Raw genomic sequence first — 25086 nt, 5'->3', positions numbered from 1 at the left:
TCTTGATTTTATATATAAAGCCCTGAATGATCAAGCTCCACCTTGTGTTGAAGAACCCATTGTTCCAGATCCGTACCAACGCGGCTCTCAGACAGCAGGTCTGTTTGTGTGAGGCAGATATTTTAGTTAACAAGCTCCTTTCCCATGGAACCTGCTGACAGCTGCTTTTTTTCCTCCTCCATGAGGCAGACACACTGTCTTCTTTTAGGACTCGGGTTGAAATTTACTGTTTTGGGAAAGCCTATAGTTAGAGTGGCTTGCTGGCATTAACTCTATTTCTCTTTCCCATAAATGTTACTGCTGGACCGGAACCACTGTGGTTCTTCTGTGTATCTGTGTTCTCCTTAACCTCCCGCCGTTCGCAGCAGATGACCGCTCACTGGGCTTGGTTCTGCTTTAGGGTTCTTCTCCTCACTGTCACCACGTCCTTTCTAAGGATAAGCGATCGCTGCGGTCTCAATGGCTCAATGTCATGTCTTCTTAAGGAGTTTGACCCAAACGTGACATTAAATCAGCAGTCTCATAACACATTGATACGTGTTAAAGTAAAAGGAAAACAGAAGTAAATGTGAGCGAGAAGCAAGCAGCAGAACAATGAACTGATAACAGAAGGATGAATGTCTGTGGAGGCTGATTACTGTGATCCGGAGAAGGTGAATCCACTTCTACTGAATACATGGCAACTGGGAAGGGACATGAATGGAGAAGCTGAGGCAGAACGACTGACTCAGGGATCCAAACGTTTCTGGCACGGCTTCTCCGACTCCCGAGGCGCATGGAGAGGATGTGGTGAAGTGAAGCCCCGTGCGATGCTGTAAGTACTGGGAGTTCATCAGGGTCTCGCATTGGGTGAGACGCGTTGCTCAGCTAATAAAGTTGTTTCCCAGCACGTTAAGCATTGCTGGAGTCTTTACTGACAAAGAGCTCAGTTAACAATGCAAGGAAGCAATGAGGAAAGAAAACAGGAACATTTCAAAACACTGGGCAAAAATTTTAACCTCAAAGTCACAGGGTCAGGAACATTAATCGATTTAGTTTTCTTTGATATGAATTTTTACTAGTTTGATAATCAACATACTTTGACTGCTTTGTATTTAATCAGGATTCTATTGAACTATACATTTACTGATGTGAATTTAATTAGCTTCTAATTGGATATCTATGTAAAGATATGAATTGGAGCTGTTTGTCTTGCAAAGCACGCTGAGATGACTTGTTGCAAATCAGTCCTGTACAAATAAGCTGAATAAAATTGATTTAATGCGGCGCTGATAGCGTGATTACCAATTCAATGCAATTTTGCGATGCAGAATTCATCCAGAACATAAACCCTTGACACCGACCGGCCGCATCCAAAATGCCTTTTATCTCTTGGTTTAGTTCTGCATACGTGTGTTTTTTGTGTTCTATTTTAGGCCGAATAAATCCACATGACGGCAGCAAAGTCAGTGTAACAGGGCAGCTTTGTAGGGAGAATATTCCTCATCCCCGTTCCTCTCGGGCTCCCTGTGTGTGCATAAGTGTGCATTTTGAGTAGGGGTAGAAGGGGACAAGCTTTGTGACTTGTTGTGGGGCCTGTGGGTGAGAAAAAGAGCAACAGAAGGAGAAAGAAAGACGGTTCACATCTTTTCCACATGCTGTGACTCAGCAATTTAAGACATGATTTTCTTTGTAAATAATCCCCTCTTCTCATTCCTTCTCTCTCCACCCTCTTATCCCCCTGTGCCCTTTTCACACTCAATTTCCCCCTCTTTTCCTGCTTGCTTCCAGTGACCCTGCACGTCTCATTACTAAATTGCTTTTGCGCACAAAAATAACAACTCATCGCGATAATGACTCAGTTAAAGCAAAGAGGGACAGCTGATTTAAAAAAAACAAAAAAAACAACTCATCATCACATCCGCAGTCCGATTATCACCTCTGTTTTTCAGGGAAGTGACTTTGATGGTATATATAATCTGGGGGGCGAAATTAAAAAGGTTGAGGATTTGTTTTAATTCTTTTGCTCTCTGCTATGATCTGACAACATTCATCTGTTTAGTGCAGACAGAGACGTCAGAGGCACTTCGCTGAGAGCAGAGAGATACAGGGACAGAAATAGATCATACTGGGATATCTGAGGAGGAGGAGGAGGAGGAGAAGCAGGGAGACGCCCTGGGTATTCTGCCATCCTAGAAAAGACAGACTCTCCAGCATGTTTGGGGTGGAGGATTTACATTGGCGAGCATGAGCGTGCTGCATGTGTCTGAGTCATAGGGTGGTGGCAGTGTTGGTGGTCAGACAGAAGGCGAATGAAGGAGAAAAGGTAGCGAGCCTTTGACTCCGTCTCTTACTGCATAAGAAACGGAGCCTGCAGGGAAAGGAGAACATCTGTAATGTGAGACCCCAAAAGCATCATGCCTGTGAAATGTATGATGTTTCTCAGCTGAGCTGTATCAATGAGCAGGAGTGATTTCATTATCGTTTTTAAGTCACTGTTTTATCGATTGTTTAGCCCAGTTACTTTTTGTCTATTTTAGACAAGTGGTTAGAACAGCTCCTAAGACAGTATCCCCTTTGCAATTAAGGAAAAACATCAACTGCATATTTTGACCACGTGCCTCCACACACCTGTCTAATATAAATTGATTAAGAGGCCCCAGCAGCCCTTGATGGCTGCTAGGGAAGTAATGCAATCATTTGACTCAGGTGTGCTAATGCAGAGACACATCTACAACATGTAGGACACGAGGACAGGAAATACTAACCGCTGGTTTAAACAGTTACCATTTCATGACTGCTAAGATTTTTCTCTTATACTGTTTCTACAGGTTAGCCTTTCCTGAAATGGTATCAGGAGGTGGAGAAGTGACCAGCTTTTATCTGGGAGCATGGAGAGTGGAGCATCTCTATAAATTACTGTTCCCTGCCTGTCAGCTGACTGACAGAAGGCTACTACACTTTCTCCTCACAAGACAAATCTGTCTGCTTTGAAGTATTTCTGGTGCAGAATGCATCCAGTCTGAAAGCCCGGCTGATTGGCTTGTTGTATAGTTTTCACTCCATAAAGAGCAGAATGACAGAAACAGGTTTATAGGCTTGCTTCATGTTTTTCAAAGTGAAATTCTGTGAAGTTATTGTTGTTAATGGTTCCCTTACCAGTTGTAGAAATATATCAGGACTTAACTACATCCTTAAAGGTGGTGGAAGCTGAGCAGACATACCGTGTACTCATCTGCATCTTCAGCCAAACAGCTTATTGTCAGTCCACCACTGAAAGCATTACTACCACTAAAACCACTGAAAACATATCTATTTGCAGAATATCACTTTTAAAATGATTCAGTCAGGGAACCATTACATGACTTTAAGTATATTAAAACATTAGTCAAATTATGTATTATGAGAACCCAGATTAACATCTTTCAGACATCAACTTAGACTGGCTTTAATGACCCTAACAAGCCTGACGTTCCTGATTAACAGCCACACTTCTTTAAATCTCTCCTCATTCTTTTCTGCCACGTCACCCTTAAAGCAAGGTTCATCGTGACTGCTTTTTTTTTTATTTTTCCCAAAAAGCTCAGCGAGTGCTCACAGCTCACTCCCACTCACTTCCTTTCTCACCTAATTTATAATGCTGCAGCTTATCAGATGAAGGTAAGACATGCTGCTCAAGATCACACTGTTCTGTTTGCAGCTTACATAGATGATTAACACATGTACCGATGTAGTTAAGACTCATACTGTAGCAGGTGCAATATTTAATTTGCACCAAGGAAACCTAACCTTTTCAAGCAGCTGAGTTACAAAGGTGTTTGAGGGGTGCAGGGATCTTTTCACACTCCTGTTCCCTGGAAGCTGCCGGGGTTGGGGGGGGGGTTTCAGGCTCCACCCCTGGGTTGTTGCTGGCCACGGGTGTGCCCGTTCTGCTTGGCTGGGGGATGGGTGGGCCTCCCCCTTTTTTATTGTGTGTGAGTCAGTTCACTTGACTGTGGATGGGGCTGAGGCTTGGCACCCCCTTCCACCTCCTTCACAGCCATGGGGGTCTCTGCTTTGCTGTCCTCTGGGTGGATGGATGGTTTCCCTGTGGTGAGCTGCCTGGCATCTGTGGTCTGTGGGATCTTCTCTGCTTGCTTCTGATCCCTGAAGGGGGGATTGTGGTGCCCCTCTGCACCCATTACTGAGCACAATTCATGTAAGGCTTGCAACACATATTTCACTTGTTCACACACATTTTTACACTCATACTACAGTAGCTGTGCTTCCTTGTAATTCTCCCCATCAGTATCAGCAGTTTTGCTCCATATGCTTGCTACTGATGTTTTAGTTAAAACAGTGCCAGACAATCTCTGTACTTTAAGAAAAACTTTCTGTACCAACGTCCATCATGGCACCAGACCTGTTGAGTATCCAACACAGCAGATCAGTTGTTTGTTTTGCAGCTCTTTAATCTTTAAATAAAACTCAAGGTTCCACTATGTTCGATTAAACTGAATGTGCATGGTCATTGAAAGCAGGGAAAATCTGCAATACTCAGAGAATTAAATAGTTTCATAACCTTACAGCCTTCAGTTTAAACCAAACCTGGCAAGTTCATTGCTGTGGACAAAAAAGCTTATGATTTGACATTAACAGATCCTGCTTGCTTCGGGGCAAGCACTGTGTTTGGGGAGGTGAGCAAATCTTATGCGGTTGTCCAATCTAGTAAGTGGGGGGAAAAAACATTGCAAAGCCTTAAGTATTGTTCTGCAGCGCTGGTCCGCTCTGTTGTCTCTGGTTGTCTTACTTCCATTAATTGTATCAGCTTCAAGTGCACCTGGCTGTTTGCTTCCTGAGGGCAATTATCTTATTTAGCTTCTTACTGCTATCCTCGTCCCTATCCACCCATTTCCCTTCAGTGTGCCGTGCTGATTTTTAAATTTAATCACTGTCCACTCAGTAGCCTGGCCCCTTTTTTGCCACCAGAATGACATTTCTGCTACCTATGAATTTTCCAGGAAGCAAGATCAGAATTTTAGGTCTTGTAAGTCACAAACAGAGGGCAGAATCTACCTCACTGAGGCATGTTTGCTATAGAACTGAGCCATGTGGACAAAAAAATATCAAAGTATGAATTTGTTTAATTGAGTGGTTTGATAATTATGATGTTTTAAGATTAACAATCCAGATTTTAAGATAGCATTTGTTGCAACACAAAGAGAAAGAAAAGCTGGACAAAGTTAGGCAATAACAGAACATCCCAAGTTTTGGACATCTCATAAAGCACTTCAATCTGTCATTAAAAAATGCAAAATCATTAACACAATTCACAGTCTTCTAAGACTCGCCTCCCTGCCTAACAAGACGGATTGGGCAAGGAAAACATTAAAGCTATAGATGATAATCCTGTTCAGAAACACTTTTTGCAATAAATGGTCCTCCCATCCTGAAAGACAATACAATATGTATTCAGAAAAAGGAGGTTAAAGAATTTGTTCTCTGTGGGAGATGCAGGCCTATAAAAACTCTGACTAATCGCTGCCGTTCGCACTGAGGAGCAGTGATTGGTCAGAGTTGTGTTCCTGCTCTCATTACCCTTCTGTCCCTCATGTTGCGGTGGTATTGTTTTATTCATTGGTTGTCCCACCAGCCAATCATTCTGACGCGCTCACGTAAAGCCAGTGTGCGTGCTCGTTCCTTGTTAGTTTCCGCTTGCTGGCTGCGCACGCGCACCATTAGTGTTAATGTATCCAGTTAGCTTAGCAGTTAGCTTCGGTGTTAGCCGTTCATTGTAGCTCCGCTGCTCTCACCGTAGACTTTGAACATGGCTGAGATTGGCAAGAAGCAAACCATGTTCATCTTTATGAGTAGAAGAGGAAGGCCTCAGTAGAAAGAAATAAGACAAGACAAGAGTGGATTTGGGAGATTTTTTTCAGGTGAACCCCCTGAGCAGTGGAAGCGCAGGTAAGACAGATTTGCGCATGCGCAGTTATCCAAAAAGAGACTTTGGGAAACTTCCAGAAAAATTACAGACTCTAGCTTTAATCAGAGAAGTTACCAGGAGGCCTTTGGTAACTCTAGAGGAGCTGCTGGGATCCACAGCTCAACTGAAAAAAAATCTATCAAGAGGACAACTGGCCTTCTTACAATTTTGGCCAAAACACTAACACTGACAATAACTCTGAAAATATCATCACATTGAAACACGGCAGTGGAAACGTTATTCTGTGGGAAGGCTTTCCTTCCTCTTCATCAGCAGGGAACCACAGCTATATTTAAATGGTTTAGAGATAAAAGCATATTCACACGTTTCAAATGTCCTGTCAAAGTCCAGACCTGAGTGCAATGCAGAATGTGGGACAAGACTTGGAAACTTGATGTTATATCCAGTCTGACTGAGCTTGGGCGATTTGCCAAGATGAACAGCAGAGATGCTATGTCTCTGTAGGTGAAAAGCTGGTAGAGACATTATAAACTTCTTATGCCTTAATTTGTAGTTAAAAAGTGTTTGGACAAAACATTTACTCAGAGTGGCTGGATATAAATAAAGAGTTTCTTAATAAAAAATAGTTGAAAAAAAGTTTTCCTTTTCACCCAAGCAACATTATGAGTTGATCTAAAATCCCCATGTTTGTAATGGCACAATGTGAAAAAGTTCAAGACTGAATGCTATTACGAGGCAATGTGAGTAGCTATGTTAAGCATTTACGATAAATAAAATAGGCTGCACAAGTGAAGAATTTCAGACCCTTTAACTGTGGTAGGTTGCAGAGGCTCACATATTTAAAGCTAATTGGTCATGTATAAAGATTAAATGGAGAGAATACATCCATTCGGCATGCTTGAAATAAATAAAGACAGATGTATGACTGAACAACGACATGGTTTAAGATGGAGCATTGGCTCTTTAGAGCTGGGCAGAGACCCTTAGGCGTATTTATTGTATTTGTTTGTCTTAGCAGGACTTTTATAAGGTCTGTTTACTCCAAGAGGAGATAGAGAGATGAGGGTGCTAGTTGGACCCAGGGGTGCTCTGCGTGAAGACGATGGATGCTGAAAGGCCTTCCTCTGTTTTCCTGACAATTAGACTGTCACTGCTGTTCCCTCACTCACCCACAAACAATGCCCTGCTTAAGATGCCTCGGCACACAGGCTTCAGTCTTGTCTAAGGCCATTTAAAGTCACTACCAGAAATTATGTTTCAGCAAAGAGTCCTGGATTCAAAATGCAAGACCCCACAGCAGTATGTTACTGTGATTGTGGTCACATAATCATAGTGACAGGGCAGAACAAACCAGCTCCCTTTCCTAAAACAAGAGCAGAAGCATCAACCCAACCAGAACTGCATTAATCACTTAAAGATTTATGGCAATAAATGCAATTATTTGTCCATATTTTTTTGTTTTTTTTGTCACTTTCTCACTGATCCAATTTAATTCAACTGTATTGGTTCTGTCCACACACCGTGAAAAAACAAAAAGTACAAAGCCCCCTACGACATTACAAATAAGGTTTATTACCAGAGATGACGCACAAAACACCAGGGTTCTAAAGTAAATGAAGAAAACAAACTCAAAGCTCAGGAGAAAACACAGACCAACTAACACTGCCAAAGCAATAGATCTAACAACAAAACAGCAAACAAACAAAAAGACTGTTGAGGGAAAACAACAGTATATTGGCTGACGATCTGCTGCCGAACAGTGAAAATCCTGGAGCGTTAAAATTGGAAGGAGACACTGGCCAAGTGAAAGCCGGGGATTAAATGAGAAAGAGAAAACAGGAGGTGACATGGCAATCCAGAGACAAGATCAGGGTAACTGAGGACATCTAGGGTAGATGCCAGATAACACCAGATAAAGTCAAAAATTTCAAGATAAGATACTGACTCTCCAAAAAAAATTTGCTACATGCTGCAGATGAGAGAAAGGCATAGACATGATTAATCTATCCTTGGTAAATGGATATGTACCACAGGCTTTTAAAGTAGCTGTTATTAAACCTTTACTTAAGAAACCATCTCTTGATCAAGATGAGTTAGTAAATTACAGACCTATATCTAATCTTCTTTTCTTATCTAAAATTCTTGAGAAAGTAGTTGCTAATCAACTATGTGAACATTTACAAAGTAATGACCTACTTGAGGAGTTTCAGTCAGGCTTCAGAGCTCATCATAGCACTGAAACAGCTCTGGTGAAGGTCACTAATGATATTCTCATGGCCTCAGATAATGGACTTGTGTCTATACTTGTCCTGTTAGATCTCAGTGCTGCATTTGATACAGTTGATCACAATATTCTCCTACAAAGACTTGAGCATACTGTAGGGATTAAGGGAAAAGCATTAGGCTGGTTTAAATCTTATCTGTTGGACAGATTCCAGTTTGTTCATGTTAATAATAAATCTTCCTCAAACTCTAGGGTCACTTGTGGAGTACCACAGGGTTCAGTCCTTGGACCAATTCTATTTACTATATATATGCTTCCGATTGGCAAAATTATCAGACAGCATGGGATTAATTTCCACTGTTATGCTGATGACACTCAGCTATATTTATCCATAAATCCTGATGAATCCAATCAGTTACTTCGACTGCAGTCATGTCTTGATGACATCAAAAACTGGATGACTTTAAATTTCCTGCATTTAAATTCTGACAAGACAGAAGTTGTAATCTTTGGGCCAGAGTCTTCAAAAAATAAAGTTCTTAATCAATCCCTTAATCTGGATGGCATTAACTTGGCCTCTGGTAATAAAGTTAAAAATCTTGGTGTTGTTTTCGACCAAGACATGTCATTTAAATCCCATATTAAACAGGTTTCCAGAGTTTCCTTTTTTCACCTCCGGAATATCGCCAAAATTAGAAACATTCTGTCCAGGAGTGATGCTGAAAAACTAGTCCATGCATTTGTTACTTCAAGGCTGGACTATTGTAATTCTTTACTATCAGGAAGTCCACAAAATGCAGTTCGAAGTCTTCAGCTGATTCAAAATGCTGCGGCAAGAGTTCTGATGAAAATCAACAAGAGGGATCATATTTCTCCTGTTTTAGCTTCCCTTCATTGGCTTCCTGTTAAATCAAGAATAGAATTTAAAATTCTCCTTCTAACGTATAAAGCCCTTAATAATCAAGCTCCATCATATATCAGAGCTCTGATTACCCCGTATATTCCTAGCAGAGCACTTCGCTCTCAGACTGCAGGTCTACTGGTGGTTCCTAGAGTTTCTAAAAGTAGAATGGGAGGCAGATCCTTTAGCTATCAGGCTCCTCTCCTGTGGAACCAACTCCCAGTTTTGGTCCGTGAGTCAGACACCCTATCTATTTTTAAGACTAATGTTAAAACTTTCCTTTTTGACAAAGCTTATAGTTAGAGTGGCTCATACCCTGAGCTATCTCTATAGTTGTGCTGTGATAGGCTTAGGCTGCTGGAGGACATCAGGGTCTAATTTTCTCACTCTACTGATTTCTACTGTTCTTCAGTCTACTGTTCTCCAGTTTTGCATTGTATTACATTGAAATGACTGTCGTCATTTCAGCTTTTAACTTTTGCTCTCTCTCTTTTTCTTCATAGTAGGTACACCTGGTCTGGCGTTCTGTTAACTGTGACATCATCCAGAGAAGACGGCTCACCCGCTACTTCCATCTAATGTAGAACAGATTACTAGATCAATGTGTGCTTCTGTGCTTTTTTGTTTCTCTTGTTGTGTCTCTGTTCTGTCTTCTGTAACCCCCAGTCGGTCGAGGCAGATGACCGTTCATACTGAGCCCGGTTCTGCCGGAGGTTTTTCCTTCCCGTTAATGGGTGGTTTTTCTTCCCACTGTCGCTTCATGCTTGCTCAGTATGAGGGATTGCAGCAAAGCCATGTACAATGCAGATGACTCTTCCCCAGGAGTGAATGCTGCTTGTCGGGACTTTGATGCAATCAACTGGTTTCCTTATATAGGACATTTTTGACCAATCTGTATAATCTGACCCAATCTGTATAATATGATTGAACTTGACTTTGTAAAGTGCCTTGAGATGACATGTTTCATGATTTGGCGCTATATAAATAAAATTGAATTGAATTGAATTGAATAGATACAATAACCCAGCCGAGAAGCAACAACTAAAACCACAAAACTGGTCCAAAGTCATTAATGATAAATTTTATAAAATTAAGATGAGAGCCAGCCTCACTAAAAGAGACAGCAAAGTTAAATACACAACTAGCCATGACACACCACCATCCATAGCAAAGCTGGAACCAAGAAAGCAACAAAAAAAATTATAAGTAGGTACACTCTGAATTCTATAAATACAAACAAATTATAGAAAACCTTTACTTTTTTAACCAAGACTATATTAAGTGGCCTGCAAAAGTATTCATACCTCTAGAACCTTTCCAATTATTGTCTCATTACAACCACAAATAAATATATTTTATTGGAATTTTATGTGAAAGGCCAACAAAGTGGTGTACAGTTGTCAAGTAGAAAAAGAAAATATTTTGTTTCCTATTTTTTTTACAAATAAAAAATTGAAAAGAGCATTGTGTAAAAGTATTCTGCCCCTTTTTTTCTGAGTGCAACAAGTTGCCTTAAGACTTTGCCTGATGTTTGCTAATGACTGAATAGATTCCACCTGTGTGTAATCTAATCTCGGTACAAATACATCTGCTCAAACATTCCTGTCACCAGCAAAGCTGGTCTAGACATACCCTAATGGACTTGCAGCTGTGACTGCAGCAAAGGGTGGTTCCACAAGGTTTTGACAGAGGGGGCTGAATACTTTTCCATAACGCCCTTTTCAGTTTTTTAATTTGTAAAAAAAAAAAAAAAAAAAAAAAAAGGAAATCATGTATAAATCACAGTTGTAAACCACTTTGTGTGGGTCTTTCACATAAAATTCTAATAAAATATATTTGATTGTGGTTGCAATAAGTCAGTATGTGGAAAAGATCAAGGGCTATGAATACTTTTGCAAGCCACCGTATGTAGCAAGAATTTCCTACAGAAATTACAATGTAAATGTTTGCACACAGCATTTCTCCAAGGTTTTTGTCTTACAAAGGAAAACCCTATAATTTAGACAGCTAACCTGATCAGAGTGGATGTTAATCCTGAAGTCAGAAAATGCACGTATCCATTTCCACACAAAGTATCTCCTTAAAACTCAGTACATCTTCCATGTTTTTGTTTTTATGACACTTTGAAAGCACATCTATTGAAATAAATGTAGCTGAAATACTGTATATCCTTCATCTCCTTCTGCTTGGACTTTTTTGGAAGAACTATGATTTTCAACCCAGCCACTAAGCTGTCTCCCAAAGTTTGCCTTACTTTTTGCAAAGTTAAAGGCCTGAAATCAAATCCAACATTAGAAACATTTTGCAATGTATTTTTTTTCACCTACTTGGCTGAGGGTTGCCGACAAAAGAGGAAGACCAACTTACATTAGGTCAACTCGTCAATTTGTTTGTGTCATGGTTTGGGTGCAGCAGTGGCGAGAACCTAGGCGGCAATGAGGCACACAGCGCATGATGTTTGAGGATATTTTAATAAAAAGAAGACTTACAGGATGCAGGAGCACAGGCTTCAACAAAGGCAAAAACACAGGGGAGAACACAGGGCAACGCAGGAGTGTACACAGGAGCTACAACGCAGAATGACCTGACAACTGGGAAACAAAACTGAGGGAGCTTAAATACAGGCTGGGGATAATCAACAACAGGTGAGTCCAATTAACTAAGCTAGTCCACAGCTCAGAGGTCCTGACAGTTTGATTAACCCATGCAAAGTAATAGACACAGGTAAACTGCTCAGGGTTTATAGGGAGATGTTGGTTGCTAAATAGTGGACACTTCTGAAAGAAAACCTTTTTAGAGGCTTTGAAAGAGTTGGGACTCAGCTGAAGGTTCACCTTCCAGCAGGAAAGAGCCCTAAACATGCAAGCAGAGCAACAATGGAATGGTGTAGAGATAACATTGTAATACTGATTAAAGTTTGCCTGGCTTCTGAGCAAAACCATGAGTGAGTAATTTTTATTATACATGCTACTGGAACCCTATTAGGGATAATAATTCCCAGGTTGAAACTCCAACTTTCATGGCAAATATAACGGAATTCTATAGTGTTTTGCCTGTGTGTGTGTGTGTGTGTGTGTGTGTGTGTGTGTGTGTGTGTCCTGTCTGGCAATGTAGCATTAAGAATTATTGTCTTAATGCCAACAGATTTTACTTTCACAAGTTGAGCCTTACTGTTTTCGCCATAGTTCTCTGTTGATTTATTAGATTTTATGCTGGGACTATTTTATGTTAAATAGACACTGAGATGGGAAGCTGATAGAGGGAAAGAAAAGTAGAGCATAAGATGACACAAAATGCTAAAAGGGAGGAAAGGTGAACGAGAAAGAGGAGAGGAAAGGGAAAGAGAAATATAACATCCTCTGAGTCTGCTTCTACACCTGCAAAGAGAGATATAAAAAGAACAGAAAAAACAACTAATAAGGTATTACAGGTACAATCAACCAACGTCTTGACTGAAGAATCACTGAAGAATATACAGTATGATTTAATATGAAATGCACAAAGTGACAGCTGAAGATAATAATAGGGGTTTTCTTTATAGAAATGCACCAGAGGCCCCAAAGTAGAACCAGACACCCGGGCATACACCAGCCCTAACCCCCACACTCCACAGAACCCAAGCCCCTGAGGCCCTGCCAGGACACCCGCCCATAGACAACACACCCCTGGAACCCAGGGCCCCTGAACTTACCCCATATGCGCAGAGGAGCAGCACTGCTACCGGGCCAGTAACCCACATCCGGCGCAGAATCCCTCAAGAGCATTGTGAGCAACCTCCTGAGGCCGCCCTGATGCCCCCCAGGCGGGGGCCACAAACCCCGGCGTCGGACCCACCAGACACTCCACTCCGGGCACCCCCCAGGGCCCCAAGACCCAGGTATACCCGGAATCAGCCGCCATGCCCTACAGGACACATCCCATAGCCCCCCACTCCCACTAAGTGATGGAGACGATCAGAGGAGCCCAGAGAGATCGATCTGATGTGGAGGCAGATGCTGCCGCAAGACTATGATCCAAAAAAAAAGATCTCTATTCTGATTGATACTGAGAATTTTTTTGCTTTTCCAATTCATGAGGAAAGTTTTCTTTGCTATAGATAAGGCAGTGAAAGCCATGCAAACTGATTTGCACCAAATAATCAAACTAACAAACAGGCTGGAAAGGACAGCATCAAAACAATTTACTTTAAAGAAGTACGATTTAAGTCCCAGTTCTTGATACTCTGCACCTGTCTAACATTAATTATCACTTGTTGAACTGGTCAAGGCAGTAAAACTTTCTGCTCACGATCAGGAAAAAAAATTAAGTTAGGATCTAAAGCTCAAAGCACAAAGAAACTATTGCAAATAAGTTTGATGGATCCTTCAAAAACCAAAGGTCGAAAGAAGCTGTTGCTGGACTTTCCATCACAATTACCTGACAGTCTGCTCCTTGAGAGACTGTATAACAACCAAACAGAAACTTACTTTTAAAAACTTGGTTGCAGAAGAAAATTACACACCGCAGGGTACCTCCACTTTTAACAAATACATTTTGTGCAATGACATGCTGCCACCGAGAGATTGGGTGGAAACTTTACGCTGATTTGTTAATGAGAGCTTTGCAATGGGATGGTGGATATTTTCGTCTTTCACTGCGAGCGCGTGACAATGTGCGAATGTGTGAGTGTGTCTGCTCGGATGAATAGCCACAGTGTCACTGAGTGCAGACCTTGACAGAGCAGAACAGATGAGATGATTCAGAAGCAAAGCATTGTCCTGGCTCTCATCACTTCAGTTGGCAGCCCAGAGCAAATATTATCAGTGGAAGTGGATGATGGAGCAAAATTACAGTGTGGGGGCCTCCGCTTCCTGCTGCAAAACAATCACTGCTGAAAGAGACTGCAGACTTGAGGAGATTAAATGTTTTGTTAACGAAACAAAGTGGTTGTGCGGGAAAAAAATGGTAATATTATCTGCCTTGAGATTTTGTCTTTTCTTCCCCAATGTGAATCATATTTCCTGTTGCTGATGTTTTTAGAATATCACTAATATCTCAAAGTCTGCCACTTTTTTTTGTCTCATCATCCGTAAATCTCCTCTCTGATTTGGACAGAGCGTACGTTTTCTGGGTCACCTGTAATGGAAGGTGTTTAGCAGGTCATGCTGAGTGCTGCTCAGCCCAGATACACAGCCAGACAAATGCAGTTTCACCTCATTCTTTTTCTCCGGCTTCTTCTTTTATTATTAGAGATGCACAGAGAAATCGACTGGTAATTGATTGGTTGGAATTAACTGGCCATGATCGTTACTCAAGAAATCAGAAACTAAGTATTTTTTTACATTCACAACCTCACTACTCAGGGTTAAGGTTATGGGAGGAAAGAAATAAACATAGCTATTTTTGGTATCGGTGCAGAGTAGCTTGTTGGCCCTTCATTAGGGTTGCCAAAATAGGGAGTAAAACAATAAGCAAATAAAAGAAAGCTAAAAGTATCACAGCAATGTTGCTTTGTTTTATATTTTTGAAGAGTCGGGTTCTGTCCATTACAGATCATGATGGAAGTGGAAATGGGGTGATCATTTCACCCAGGTGTGAAGCAGGGACACATCTAAAGGCACTCGGCCTCTGAGGACTTGAGTTTAAGACTCCTAAGCAATGCAGTTGCAAACAAATTATTTTCTAAGAAAACTACCTTTAACCACCTTGATTGTTCATATAAAAGATTATATAAAATATTACATAAAGCACAAACCATATAAGTAGCAACTTGACCCTTGTTGCAGTTAATGTCCTCCTCTTCCTTTTTATACCCGAAGGGAATATTATGCCCATTGCATAATTTGATGTTGCACATGCGCAGTCCTTCATATTGGCTGGTAGATTTGCTATCTGTCAAAACAGACAAATGCAAAATAGATCAATATCTTTTTCAAATGTTCACATGTGTCAGTAGAGTCAAATTCATATTTTAATGTGTTACAGCTGACAGCAACTGAGTTTACAATCTATTTGTGTCTGCCATAAGACATCTAAATAAGAGCAGGAGTAAGTATTTAAACAACAATTTTTTTTATCTAAATGACACAGCTTGTGAAAGGACCATGCAAACCTTTTCTCTTGTCTCTCGCCGTGTCTTTCTCTTGATCCTTTCAGTTTGTCGCTCTTCTCACTTCCTCCTCGGCCCACTGTCCAGCAAACTGTGATGTGACAGAGGCTGCCTGCGGCTGTAAGATGATTTTCTGTATCTATTTGCTGTCATGCTCGCTGACTCATTCATGGACAGAGCTTGGACCAAATGCTAATCCTGGTATTCAGAGCTGAGCCGTCTTCCCAAGATGACTCCTGGAGCAGAAAGACGTGGCTGGAGCAGCTTCCATCTTGGGGAAACGATGGCGCAGGAAGGGTTAAAATTTCTGCATTATTTTTATTGGTGCACAGTATTCTGTGCATGTTCACACGTCTTGATATAGAGTCATTGTGCACAAAGGTGAACCAATCCACAGTCCATTCAGAACCCAAATAAATGTAACATGTATATTAAATATGTACACATTAATCTGACTGATTGCAAATCAGAAAAATTGGCTACCAGAGGAATCCCAAGTTAAAATCTTTGTGTTGACAGAAACATCACAAATCACTACTTTTTAAGCTAACACTGTGGGAATAAACAATGCAATAGGCTATGAGATTTAGCGACTTAATCAGCAAAAAAATAATTTGGCAAACGTCAGCTTTTTCGCCTTCTCATGTAAGACAGAAGGAATTTGCTTTAGTACAATAACAAAAGCTTTCAATGCATCTGTGCGCAATCTCTCAACTTATTTGTATCTAAGCATCACTATCAAAATAATAGAATTAATCAGTAGCGCCATATTCAAAATGTCTTCGGCTGTAATGATTACAAGTATGAACCTAATATTCAAACCGGACACAAAGTTACGTTTAAAAGGTTTATTGAAGAGGTTGAGTCGTGGTAGATGAGGCAGGCAAACAGAACCAGACTTGACCACATGCAGACAGAACCAGCAATGCATTACAAGATAAGACGTTCTGGACCTGGAAGTTGACTGAAGCAGGTATATGCAGGGGAAGGACCAGGTGGAATGACTGGAGGTAATAAGTGGCAGCAGCCGGTGGGGCTGATTAGGTGCAGAGTGGTGGCACGTAGGTGACTTAGCAAACTGAGCTGATTGAGTGGTGACTGATAGCGGAGAGGAGTGGAATCTAATCAGTCCAGAAAAGTACAAATAAAAACCTAAATCATGACATTCAGCAGGGATCCAAGCCATCTATGTACCTAATTAAAGGTAATAAAACCAATGCCACGTATATGCTTCAAACCTCACCAGCTTTAAGGTGCAGTAAAATAATGCACATTAATATTATGATTGCGTTCCAATGAATGACATCAAGACATTCAGGACAGCACCATCTCTACCATAACAGTGAGATACTTCCCCTGTTATAAGTCATAGATTACTTGAAACCTGAAGGAACAGCTAAACAAGAAAAAAAGGCCTTCAGGGAGGGAGACAGGGTTATTAAGGAGTATAAAAGAAGCAACTTCAGTTCAGTCCAGTTCAGTTTATTTATGTAGCACCAAATCACAACATGTCATCTCAAGGCCCTTTACGCATTCAATTCAATCAAATCCTCCAGACAGATTGGTTAAAAAGTCGTCTGCCTGAGGAAACCCAGCAGTTTGCATCGAGTCGTTGACTGGAGCGTTCACTCCTGGATGAGCATGTGGCTACAGTGGAGAGCCGCTTCCAATGTGTTGTTGTCTTTGCAGCAATCCATCATAATGTGCATGCACGTAGTGACAGTGGAGACGAAAACTCCCCTTTAACAGGAAGAAACCTCCAGCAGAACCAGAACCTGGCTCAGGGTGAGCACACATCTACTGCGACTGACTCTGGGTTTGAAACGACAGACCAAACACACAAAAAGAGCACAGAAGCACTGATTCAGGAGTACTTTCTATGTGGGAGAAAAATAAAAAGGTACTGGCAGTGCTAGCTCCACCTGGCTTCATCTGGGAGAGAAACTTAAGGTATAGAATAGAGACAGCAAAGGGAAGAACAGTAAGAACCCGAAAAGACAGAATAAATTCTTTCCCGTTAATGGGGAGTTTTTCTTTCCACCGTCGCTCCATGCTTGTTCAGTATGCGGGATTGCTGCAAAGCCATGTACAATGCAGACGACTCTCCCTTTAGCTCTACGCTTCTCCAGGAGTGAATGCTGCTTTTCAAGACTTTGATGCAATCAACTGGTTCTCTTTATATAGGACATTTTTGACCAATCTGTATGATATGATTGAATTTGACTTTGTAAAGTGCCTCGAGATGGCATGTTTCATGAATTGGCGCTATATAAATAAAATTGAATTGAATTGAATTGAATTAAATTAGTGATATTTGGTCAGGGATAATGAGGAGCACACCATTTAACAGGTCCAGTTCAGGAACAAGCTTAGCATCTTCCTTTACTGCCCCCACTCAAACAGACCCCACCAACAGCCCCGACGTTCAGTTCTTGCGTTACTTGCCTGATTGCTTTGTGTAAGAACAATTTGCAATTTTTCTTTATTTATTATTATGCTACCTCTTTTTTACCTATACTCCACTATGTGCCCGGGTCCTCTCTAAACCCAGCCATGACAGTATTTTTCTTCCCAAATGTTTACTGCCCAGAAGAATTTTTTTAGGGAAACAAAACGTATTGACCGAATAATAATCACATAATAAGTTTAGTCATTATCTTCCTAGTTACTAGTGTTGCTGAGATAAAATCAGAGACCACAAACAGGTGTCAGAAGTTGAGCTTAGTCAGAGACTTTCAGCACAAGTTTCCTAACAATTCATTGATAGGGACCCCTGATTGCGATCGGGCTGGTACATTTAATTATCCTTTGACTATTATCAGAAGTAATGAGCAACATTCGTTGTTTTAGATAAAACCATTTAAACTGTACCACTGTACTTTTGTTATCATCTGAATTCATTCCTATACAGCAAAGAAATAGTTTGCAAAGCCTGGACTTTATCCAGAAATGTTCTTGCTGCTGCAAACAACTAAACCACGTTGCTGTCCCTCCACCTACCTCATTGACCTTATGATTCAGCCTGTCTATCCGTGAATTATAGACATAAAAAAATTGAGCAGTTTTCCCAGGCAAACGGGTTTTAATCTGCACCTGGTAGTGGCTTAGAAAAGCTGAAACTGCAGATTTTGCTTCCTGGGACCAGAATAGCAGGCTAAAAGGCTGATGAAGAGTAAGTGTGTCAGACAGCACGGGCAGAGTGTAAGGAGACGGATGCATAGGGACGATGATACCGGTAAGGAGCTAAATAAGCAAAATGCCCTCTGGAGGTACACAGCCAGGGGGGTAATGCACTTGATGCTGATATGATTAATTGAAGTAGGACAGCCAGGGACAAAGTAGAGGACCAGCACTGCAGAGGAACTGAGGTAGAGGACAATCCTTGGCCCTATAAAAAGGCTGAAACTAAATGCTCAGATTTATATAGCTTTACAATACAACCTGGTGTAGTATCTGCCTCCAGCCACTATCTGTGCATTGCTTGCTTCCTCAAAGAATTACAATGAATCAGAAAGGGTGTGTGCGTGTGTGTGTGTTTGGCAATAGAGCTGTGGAGGGAGGACATTATGTCACGTCAAGGTAAAAGTGCGGACACGCACTGCGGATGGCCTCACCCACATTTGTACAAGCTGCGTGTAAACCTGAGGAGGCAACACGGATGGTGTAAAGCTCAGTGTCAAAACCTCACCTTGCATGTAATTTTAATCTTTCTATCTCAGTGCGCCATACATAATCAGTGAGGGGTCCAGACAGCTGTGTGTGTGTGTGTGTGTGTGTGTGTGTGTGTGTGTGTGTGTGTGTGTTTGCTACATTGAGGGGACCAACACCTGATAGCACACTCACGGTGTGGGGACCAAATTTTTTGTGGGGACCAAAAACCTAGTCCCCACTAAGTTTTTAATAGATTCGATCAAAGGAAGTTCAATATGATACTCTGACAAATTTTTAGGGTGGTCTCTAAAATACACAAAAACCAACATAGTGTGCTTAAGTGTGTATCAGATTGTCTACTCGGTACCGCCCTTTAGTGGTAGGTTGAGGTACTGCAGGAACGCACACTTACACATCACACACCAATCTTGCTCTGGTGGCATTGTTGGGACAAATGAAAAATCTTTCTTTGTATTAAAAAAAATCTATTTTAATGCCTTTTTAACATTTCCTTTTTGGTTGTTTATAACCTTTGCATATATATTGGAACCATTGGCATGAATGCATATTGATTATTAACTTTCTCAGTGTTACGTTTATCACATAAAACTTTTAAATTATTGGTCAAAACGGGTAAGAACTAAAACCAGTTCAATTAAATACACAACACTGATGGTTGTTTTTTTTAGCTATTGTCACTCTGAGGTAATTGTTTATTCTTGCAAAAGAGTAAAAAATCTTTACATTTAGGACATGGTAGTAGCATATTACTGGAACTGCTATAATGTTAATCTGGATATGATGACCTCTCTTGGACTGCAAATTCCATGGCAGTGGTGAGGAAGGCCCAGCAGCATCTCCACATCCTGAGAGTGCAAAACTGTAAAGCTTTACCTGTCTTTGCTATAATTGATACTGGCTTATAAAAATCTATTTAAAATAAATAAACATGCGACGGTTAGTCCAGCACAAGTTAAACCTGGTGGTCGGCCAGCCTTACATTACACTCTGGGAAACCCTTCTGTTTAGTTTTTTTGTGACAATAGGTAATAATTCAATTCAATGTTATTTATATAGTTCCAATTCATGAAACATGTCATCTCAAGACACATTCCAAAGTCAAATTCAATCAGATTATACAGATTGGATCAGATTATACAGATTAGTCAAAAGATTTCCTATCTAAGGAAACCCAGTAGATTGCATCAAGTCTTGACAAGCAGCATTCACTCTTCCTAAAGGAGCGTACAGCCACAGGGACAGTTGTCTGCTTTTTCCATGGCTTTGCAGCAATCCCTCATACTGAGCAAGCATGAAGCGATAGTGGAAAGGAAGACCCCCCTTTAACAGGAAGGAAAAACCACCTACAGAACCAGGCTCAGTGTGAACAGTCATCTGCCTCAATTGACTGGGAGTTAGAAAAGAGAGAGCAGACACAATAAGAGAGTCAAAAAATGCAGAGAAGCACACATTGATCCAGGAATCTTTTCCATGTTATATGGTAATCGCGGGTGGTTTGTCTTCCCTAGATGATGTCACACCTAACAGAACGCCAGATCAGGTGTAACTACTATGAAGGAAAAAAATTACAACAAAAAGTTAAAAGCTGAAATGACAACGGACAATGCAAATTTGATATTAGTAGGAGAACTCAGCAGAGAGAAATAGACCCTAATGTTCTCCAGCAGCCTAAGCCTACAGCAGCATAACTATAGAGATAGCTCAGGGTAACTTAAGACACTTTGACTATAATCTCTGTCAAAAAGGATAGTTTTAAGCTTTGTCTTAAAGTAAACAGGGTGTGTGCCTTACGGACCAAAACTGGGAGTTGGTTCCACTGGAGAGGAGCCTGATAACTAAAAGATGTGCCTCCCCTTCAACTTTTAGAAACTCTAGGAACCACCAATAGACTAGCAGTCTATGAGAAAAGTGCTCTGTTAGGAACATATATGGTAATCAGAACTCAAATATATGATGGAGCTTGATTATTAAGTGCTTTGTACGTGAAAAGGAGAATTTTAAATTCTGTTCTTGATTCAACATGAAGCCAATGAAGGGAAGCTACAATTGGAGAAATATGATCTCTATTGTTGATTTTCATCAAAACTGTTGATGCAGCATTTTGGATCAGCTAAAGAATTTAAATTGCATTTTGTGGAATTCCTGATAGTGAAGAATTACAATAGTTCAGCCATGAAATAACAAATGCGTGGACAGGTTTTTCAGCATCTCCCCTAGACAGAATATTTCTATTTTTGGCAATATTTCCGGGGGTACAAAAGGCAACCTCTGGAAACCTGTTTAATATAGGTTTAAAATAACATGTCTTGTTCAAAAATAACACCAACATCTTTTACTACATTACCAGAGGCCAATTTAATGCCATCCAGATTAAGAAGTTTATTTTTTAGGACTCTGGTCCAAAGATTACAACTCCTGTCTTGTCAGAATTTAAAAGCAGGTCATTTAAAGTCATCCCGGTTTTGTTGTCATCAAGGCATGCCTGTAGTTAAATTAATTGATTATGTTGATCAGGATTTATGGATAAATATAGCTGAGTGTCATCAGCATAACAGTGGAGGGGAGTGGTGGTCTAGTGGTTAAAGCATTGAGCTTGGGTCCCAGATGTTCTGAGTTCAACTCCCACAGACTGCCACTCTGGGTCCCTGAGCAAAACCCTTAACTCCTGATTGCTCCTCAGGTGCCGCACAGTGGCAGCCCACTGCTCCCCAAGGGGATGGGATAAGATGCAGAAGTGAATTTCTCCATTGTGAGATCAATAAAGTGTCGTGTCGGCCCCCCCTCTTTGGGGGGCCTGGTCCGGGGGGCGCCTGGTCCGGGGGCGGGGCCGGGGGTCGGGCACAGGCAGTCGTATTGTTGAATTGTGGTGACCCCCCCCCACTTGGGATTTTTGGATGTGAATGCTATGTGGGAATGTGTGTAAAGCGTCCTTTTTTTATTTATTTTTTATTTTTTTTTATTTTATTTATTTATTTATTTTTTTGGTGTCTGTGTGTGGCGATTGGGGCACAAGGGAGGGATGGTGTGAATGAGTGTGTTTTTTTTTTTGTTTTTTTTTCCCCAGGTTTGGGTTCGGTCCGCTCCCTCTCCCAAGATCATCTCAAGTCTCCGCTAGGTGCGGAGCCCATCCCCCCACGTCCTGCCCTCCTCTGCTGCGTTGGCGGGCGCCTTGACCCTCTGGCGCGTTGACGGTCCTCGGGTTTGGGGCGGGTTCCCGGGTGGGCGCCGGCCCATTCCCGGCGGTGGCTTCGCGGGGCCTGGCCCCCCAGGGGGCGGCCGGGGCCCCCGCCGCGGGGGCGGGGCGCCCCTGGGGCCTCTGGCCCCCAGGGCCCATGGCCAGGACCACTTCAGCGCGGCCGGCTGCCGGCGGAGCCCACGGGCTCGTCCCCGCGGCTCTTGAGGGCGTCGGCATTGCGGTGGCTGGGGGATTTCCTCGGGGTCGTCTCTCCTCTTTCCTCAGGGGGGGGTTGCAGATTTCCTGTGAAGGCCCCTCTCGGGCGCACTGCTTTGGGGGCCCCTTTGGGAGTCCGGGGTTATGGGTTCCCTGACCCCTGCCTCTGTGCTCGGGGAAGGTGGGTCTTCGGTTCTCCACAATCACTACCAAGCCATTTCCTTCTGGATAATTTTCACCTAAATTAGTGCACTCTCACAATCTCCCACAGGTGCTGGGTCCCAGGTATTAAATGTTCACTTATATATAGAAAGGCTATAATTTATTTACTTTCTTTTACTTTTTTTTAGGTATCACATTACACATGTCAGCTTAAATAATAATACATATGATTTAGCAATGGTATCAAGGTGTTACATGATTGTATCTGTTGCTTTATGTCTGTTGGTTGTGCTGTTCTTTTTGTGTCTCTTTCCAGGTGATGGAGCAGACAGAGGAAGTTTTATCATTCTCTTCCTTTTATCTCTTCTTTCTTTCACCTCTTCTTTCTCTTTTTTTTCTCTTCTTGTTTTTCTTTTACTCTCCTACTTTCCCATTGTAGTGTCCATATAATTTGAAATTCTCCCTGCAGGAATCACAATAAAGCTATTTACACGCACAAATCAAGCGGAGCATTATGGCGAAAGCTGTTTGCTCCACTTGTGAAAGTAAAATCTGTCGAGCTCTATTTGGCATTAAGATATCAATTTTTATTGCCACTTTGCTAGACAGGACACTGGGAAAAAAAAAAAAAAAAAAAAAAAAAAAAAAAAAAAAAAGAACCTGCGCAGTGTCTGAACTGTTTAGAAGCAGTAGAGCTTTCTGAGCTATCTAAAATTTTAGCTTCATCTAAACCTTCTACCTGTATGTTAGACCCAATCCCAACCAAGTTGTTTAAGGAGGTATTCCCTCTGATCAGTGGTCCTATTTTAGACATGATTAATCTATCCTTGGTAAATGGATATGTACCACAGGCTTTTAAAGTAGCTGTTATTAAACCTTTACTTAAGAAACCATCTCTTGATCAAGATGAGTTAGTAAATTACAGACCTATATCTAATCTTCTTTTCTTATCTAAAATTCTTGAGAAAGTAATTGCTAATCAACTATGTGAACATTTACAAAGTAATGACCTACTTGAGGAGTTTCAGTCAGGCTTCAGAGCTCATCATAGCACTGAAACAGCTCTGGTGAAGGTCACCAATGATATTCTCATGGCCTCGGATAATGGACTTGTGTCTATACTTGTCCTGTTAGATCTCAGTGCTGCATTTGATACAGTTGATCACAATATTCTCCTACAAAGACTTGAGCATACTGTAGGGATTAAGGGAAAAGCATTAGGCTGGTTTAAATCTTATCTGTTGGACAGATTCCAGTTTGTTCATGTTAATAATAAATCTTCCTCAAACTCTAGGGTCACTTGTGGAGTACCACAGGGTTCAGTCCTTGGACCAATTCTATTTACTATATATATGCTTCCGATTGGCAAAATTATCAGACAGCATGGGATTAATTTCCACTGTTATGCTGATGACACTCAGCTATATTTATCCATAAATCCTGATGAATCCAATCAGTTACTTCGACTGCAGTCATGTCTTGATGACATCAAAAGCTGGATGACTTTAAATTTCCTGCATTTAAATTCTGACAAGACAGAAGTTGTAATCTTTGGGCCAGAGTCTTCAAAAAATAAAGTTCTTAATCAATCACTTAATCTGGATGGCATTAACTTGGCCTCTGGTAATAAGGTTAAAAATCTTGGTGTTGTTTTCGACCAAGACATGTCATTTAAGTCCCATATTAAACAGGTTTCCAGAGTTTCCTTTTTTCACCTCCGGAATATCGCCAAAATTAGAAACATTCTGTCCAGGGGTGATGCTGAAAAACTAGTCCATGCATTTGTTACTTCAAGGCTGGACTATTGTAATTCTTTACTATCAGGAAGTCCACAAAATGCAGTTCGAAGTCTTCAGCTGATCCAAAATGCTGTGGCAAGAGTTCTGATGAAAATCAACAAGAGGGATCATATTTCTCCAATTTTAGCTTCCCTTCATTGGCTTCCTGTTAAATCAAGAATAGAATTTAAAATTCTACTCTAACGTATAAAGCCCTTAATAATCAAGCTCCATCATATATCAGAGCTCTGATTACCCCGTATGTTCCTAACAGAGCACTTCACTCTCAGACTGCAGGTCTGCTGGTGGTTCCTAGAGTCTCTAAAAGTAGAATGGGAGGCAGATCCTTTAGCTATCAGGCTCCTCTCCTGTGGAACCAACTCCCAGTTTTGGTCCGTGAGGCAGACACCCTATCTATTTTTAAGACTAATCTTAACACTTTCCTTTTTGACAAAGCTTATAGTTAGAGTGGCTCATGTTACCCTGAGCTATCTCTATAGTTGTGCTGTGATAGGCCTAGGCTGCTGGAGGACATCAGGGTCTAATTTTCTCACTCTACTGATTTCTACTATTCTTCAGTCTACTGTTCTCCAGTTTTGCATTGTATTACATTGAAATGACTGTCGTCATTTCAGCTTTTAACTTTTTGCTCTCTCTCTTTTCCTTCATAGAAGGTACACCTGGTCTGGCGTTCTGTTAACTGTGACATCATCCAGAGAAGACGGCTCACCCGCTATTACCATCTAATGTAGAACAGATTACTGGATCAATGTGTGCTTCTGTGCTTTTTTGTCTCTCTTGTTGTGTCTCTGCTCTGTCTTCTGTAACCCCAGTCGGTGGAGGCAGATGACCGTTCATACTGAGCCCGGTTCTGCCGGAGGTTTTCCTTCCCGTTAATGGGGAGTTTTTCTTCCCACTGTCGCTTCATGCTTGCTCAGTATGAGGGATTGCAGCAAAGCCATGTA

This window comes from Fundulus heteroclitus, chromosome 6 (genome assembly GCF_011125445.2).
Source record: "Fundulus heteroclitus isolate FHET01 chromosome 6, MU-UCD_Fhet_4.1, whole genome shotgun sequence".
NCBI classification, from domain to species: domain Eukaryota; kingdom Metazoa; phylum Chordata; class Actinopteri; order Cyprinodontiformes; family Fundulidae; genus Fundulus; species Fundulus heteroclitus.
The sequence above is the reverse complement of the archived record's forward strand: the minus strand, read 5'-3'. Positions refer to the sequence as shown.